Below are 5,683 nucleotides of genomic sequence, written 5' to 3'. Positions count from 1 at the left end.
CTAAAATACACAAAAGCGAACTTAGTTTGTCTTTATGGTTACATATAGTCACTCCATAGCAAGCATTCATAACATACATACTAGGGCTGGGACGAGTCCGAATTTACCCCCCCCCTATTACCCGACCCTGCCCGGGTACCCACTGTAAGTCTCAAGAGATAGTTACAAAATGTCCGATTGGGCATTCTTTTACCATAGCACCGGCAAAACGTATTTAGATGCATGTATTAAGCAATCTGGTCATGCATACACTGAAGTTGACTCAAGTTATATCTCTATTCAAAGTTATGAAAAGTCGGAAGGAATGGGTGCATAGTCAGAAAGAAATCAGTACCCACCCGACCCGGTTAACCGAGTTACCCGTCCCAGCCCTAATACACGCACACAACATGTATACGAGTACATACACGCTGCACCGCGCCCCGCCCTCAGTATTTACAAACAGCCGTCATTTGCGTGTATCATTTCTAAGTGAGACGTTAAACAACAAACACGAGGTGAGGTGAAATGGGGTTTAACGTCGCGTCCAAGATTATTGCACTTATATAGCGATGTGCATGTACGTGTGTGTGTTTGTGTGGCTGCTTGTACTAGTCCGGACTGATACCGATTTATAGTGCCACATACCATGCCGCAGTTTAACATGAATACCCCACTCAGACACAGTATACTGACTCCGAGACGACCAATCCTTGTTTTAGTCCTTTAAATCTTTTAACGTCTTTTGGTATGACGCGGTCGGGGATCGAACCCCGGACCTTCCGCTCTCCGGGCGGACACTCTACCACTAGACCACGGAGGCGGTCAACAAACAAGTTCTTAAGCTATAAACCATTCCATATTATTTCAATATGACGCCGGAACCAACTCAGACAGGGACAGGGCGAATGTCGTGAATGCATTCATGCATATAACCAATAAGGCCTTCACAACAAATATTTCGTTTATGACAAAATGTATTTGTTCATTTATCAGTTCGATCTCCACAACCAACTGCTGCGTCCTGTGTCAGCCGAGGACACACCTGGTTATAGGTTATTTAGCCGCTTAACGTCGATTGTACCAGTGTGTGGTGCGTGTTGATAACCCTGTGTCAACAACACTACAAACACTCAGACCTGTATATCTGGCCCCGCACTCTTCCTGTGGCAGTTAATACCGTACGTTATCAGCTTAGCGAGCTCCGGTTTGCAGTGAGTGAGTGAGTGAGTGGGTGGGTGGGTAGGTGAGTGAGTGAGTGAGTGAGTGGGTGAGTGGGTGGGTGAGTGGGTGAGTGAGTGAGTCAGTGAGTGAGTGGGTGAGTGAGTGAGTGTTTGAGTGAGTGAGTGAGTGAGTGGGTAGGTGGGTATGTGAGTGAGTGAGTGGGTGGATGGGTGTTTGGGTGGGTGAGTGAGAGAGTGAGTGAGTGAGTGAGTGAGTGAGTGAGTTGGGTTAAACGTCTATTTGAACATTATATAACGGCGTGTCAGCTTACTGGAAGAGGAAAGCCCAAGGTGATCTGACGTGTACCACTTTGGTGAAACCAACAACCACGTTTATGGTGCTGACAAACCAAGAAACATATTCAGGACGAACCGTGATTCGAACCCACAATATTAGGTTTCTATAGGCGGTCTTAATTATCCGACGTAACATATTTCATTGTGCGTTAAACACAAAATAACGGGGACAGTTATAGCGATGAATCACTCAGTGATAACGTCAGGTGTTCCCCTCACACTATTAAATGTTCTGAGGGCGAGGTTATCCTGTATTTGCATCTTCGTATATCATGATGTTTTGGCTCAATCAGGGCCGGTTGGGTAGTCTAGTGGTTAAAGCGTTCGCTCGTCACGACGAAGACCCGGGTTCGATTCTCGAGTACAATATGTGAAGCCCAATTCTGGTGTCCCAGGTCCTGATATTGCTGGATATTGCTGGAATATTGCTAAATATCTACAGCGGGTACCCGGGTAGGGTCGGGTAATAGGGTGGTGGGTACCTGGGTAGTAAATTTGGACTCGTCCCAGGACTAGTACAAGCATCCACACACACACACAATAATTATCTAAAGTACCTAATTGTTTCAATATTTTTTTAAAGTGTACCGAAATTGTATCCCCTTTGTCTGTTTAATGTATACAACAAAACATTCGGCGTATCCCCCAAATCATAAGCCCCCTCCGGGCAGGACCCTTATTTCCCAGCGCTATCTACAAACGTCAGTTAACGCCTCCTCACGTCGCTGGATATAACGTGTGCACACGTACATAGGTCACTGACCTTGACCCAACATTGTGTAGTGAGTGAGTGAGTGAGTTGGGTTTAACGCCGCTTTTAACAATGTTCCAGTTATATCAAGGCGTGTCAGCTTAATGTGGGAGGAAAGCCCGAAGTGATGCAGGTCTCAGACGTTTACCACTTCGGTGAAACCCACGAGCACGGGTATGGTGCTGACAAACATAGAAACATAATCGGAGCGAACCGGGATTCGAACCCACAATCATAGGTTTCTGGCGTACCCAAGGGACGTGACTCTGCACAGTCAACAGTGTGTAATACATACTACAGAGCTACAGAATAGCTGCGCATTTGCGTAACCCCCCCCCCCCCCCCCCCCCACACACACATACCCCATCAACCACCACCACCACCACCACCACCACCACCAAAAACACAAAAAATATTCAAAACCCAATTATTTTCAATTAACTTGCGTACAGAAACGAACGCATTAAATGAAAAACTCAAATGTATAAAAACAACACGCGTAAATACCCAATTGAGCTTTTTCAGCATGCGTTTCCGAAACAATATTAGGAGCAAATTTTCTTTCCGAGTCAAGCCTATAGTTAGAACCGTTGTATACATCTAAAACATTTTATTTCTTTTAAATCTAAAAATGTTTACTCATTTTGGTAAAAACCTGATAGAATGATGAATAGATGAGTGAAAAATATATTGGTAACTCAATGAAAAATGTTATAACCCAATTAGAATAGAAACCTTCAGTAAAAACTCAGTTGCTCAAAAGGTTATGTTGAGCTATGACTACTATTACCTAATACCTACCTATACTACAAAACCTGACTGACATTGTCAACCAGGCAAACGGGCCCAGACCATCGACAGAAGCGGACGGGTTGTAGGGCTGGTCGTGCCGTTGGCTGCGGCCGCCTTCTCACCAACGACTGCATCTACGATGAAGAATCGCCGTCCGACTTCCTGCCCGTGTGACAGAGCGGGTCGCCGCGCCGGAAACATTCGCCGGGGATGCGTTCTGTCACGTTATTATTAATCTGTACCCTTTCGACTTATTTAAACCAATCAACAATAAGCATGGCTGCTGTCGTCTTAAACTTCACCCCTGAGTTTTGTCTTCCATCATCACCCCGATGTACCATTCGAGGGCAAAACGTACGCTCTTGGACAGTTATAACAGTATTCCAGTTACATCACAGCGTGTCAGATTGATGTGGGAGGAAAGCCCGAAGTGATGCAAGTCTCAGAAATGTACCACAGAGGTGAAATCAATGTGCATGAAACCCCAAATCGTAGGATTTTACAAGCCATCACCGTGGTCAAGTGAGACCGGACATGACCGGCAAAGAGTACGTACTGTCATAACACTCCCTGGTCTAGTGGTAGAGCGTCCGCCCGGAGAGGGGAAGGTCTGGGGTTCGATCCCCGGCCGCGTTATATCAAAAGTTAAAAATGGTACTTGTTGTTATCCTGTCTGGCGCTCGTCATTGAGGGGCTAAAACAAGGACTGGTCGGCACGGAGTCAGTATACTGTGTCTGAGTGGGGTATTCATCATGTTAAACTGCGGCATAGTATCTCAGTTGGCAAGCACTATAAATCGGCATCAGTCCGGACTAGTACAAGCAGCCACACAAACACAGAGACACGTACATGCACGTCGCTATATAAGTGTAATAATTGCAGGGCACAGCGTTAAACCCCATTTCACCTCACCTCGCATGTGTTTATAAGAATTGTCATTGCATATCTGGACTCATGTGTGCAATGTATTATATCAATGTTAATTGATGACGAGTGTGGGTTGTTTATCGTTCAATAAAACACTGCAGGGAGAATAAGCCATAGGTGGCGCTATTGATTCCCCCAAAAGAACCCGACTTCAGCAACGTCGGGCAAGTCCATTTTATGCACCTGTGGGTATGTCCCGCATTCTCTCACAATCCTCATGTCGATAACCAATGCCTTTTCTCCCAATACCGATTGTCATATCGCTCCCGGTTTTGGATGCGGTCGTTTTGCCATCGCGTTTATCTGCGTTGCCCTGCCACATCGATGGCGAACCACTCCCAAGACACTCGCCTCTAAAATAAAACGTCGTCAAACATACGACGTCATCACGTTGCGTGCGCATGTTCGAATCTCAAGAACGTCACGATAGACCAATGTTTTATAGTGAAATAAACCACGCTTCGTTCTTCATTGCTCTTTGCGATTTATCGCGTAGCTGTCCTATATTTGTGTACACCGCAAAGATCCAATGTCAGGGTTAGGTTGCCCTAACCTGGGGGGTAAGATGAGAAGCAGATACTACGGGCGGACATATTTCCCTTTTTGTATCTATTTTCTCTTCGCACTTAAGGGGCGATCGGGTAGCCTAGTGGTTAAAGCGTTCGCTCGTCACGCCGAAGACCCGGGTTCGATTCCCGACATGGGTACAATGTGTGAAGGCCATTTCTGGTGTCCCCCGCCGTGATATTGCAGGAATATTGCTAAAAGGGGCGTAAAACCATACTCACTCACTCTTCACACTTATATGTGACTTGGTTGATGCATGTCATCGATCCCAATTGCGTGGATTGATGCTCATGATATCAATCACTGGATTGTCTGGTCCAGACTCGATTATTTACAGACCGCCGTCATATAGCTGGAATATTGCTGTGTGCGGCGTTAAACAACATATAAACAAACACACAATCTGACAATACCCCATTGTTTGTCAGTAGTTGAAGCGTTGCCAGTTTATATTCGGATTCCTTTGTGAAGCGCCTTATTTGTCGGCAAGCTAGAGGCTGTAGTAATTCTAAAACTAGATCGCAATTAAATCACTTTTTAAACATGATGCATGTTTAAATATTGCTGTAATACTTTTCAAAACTCAGTCTCAGTGAGGGGCACGGGTGTCCCAGTCGTCTAAGGCGCCGCGATTCGCCGCGCAGAGTTGCGTCCCTTGGGCACGCCAGAAACCTATGATTGTGGGTTCGAATCCAGGTTCGCCCCGATTATGTTTCTAGTTTTGTCAGCAGCATACCCGTGCTCGTTGGTTTCACTTCGGGCTTTCCTCCCACATTAAGCTGACAGGCCGTGATATAACTGGAATACTGTTAAAAGCGGCGTTAAAAGCAACTCACTCACTCACTCAGCGTCAGCGTTATTACAGCCACTACGGTATGCAACACAATGGGCGGCCTCGAGCACGTATCTCAACCTGAATACGTGACGCAATACCCAAGTTCAAACATTAAACCTAAAATAAACCACTGCCCAGCACTGAGCCAACACTGCGTTCTATAAACGATCAAAATAATCCCTTTCTTTTGTCCTTACTCTCTTCTTCTGATCTGATGTTACGCTGTGCAGACTATGAGGACTTATAACAGAGTAGTTACACCTACAGCAGTTACGTCCCCTGAAGTCTGTATGATTAAGTGAGGTGCCGAT

Source organism: Haliotis cracherodii, unplaced genomic scaffold (assembly GCF_022045235.1).
Source record: "Haliotis cracherodii isolate W230 unplaced genomic scaffold, xgHalCrac1.p SCAF_14, whole genome shotgun sequence".
NCBI classification, from domain to species: Eukaryota; Metazoa; Mollusca; class Gastropoda; order Lepetellida; family Haliotidae; genus Haliotis; species Haliotis cracherodii.
This window is presented reverse-complemented; position numbering follows the sequence as displayed.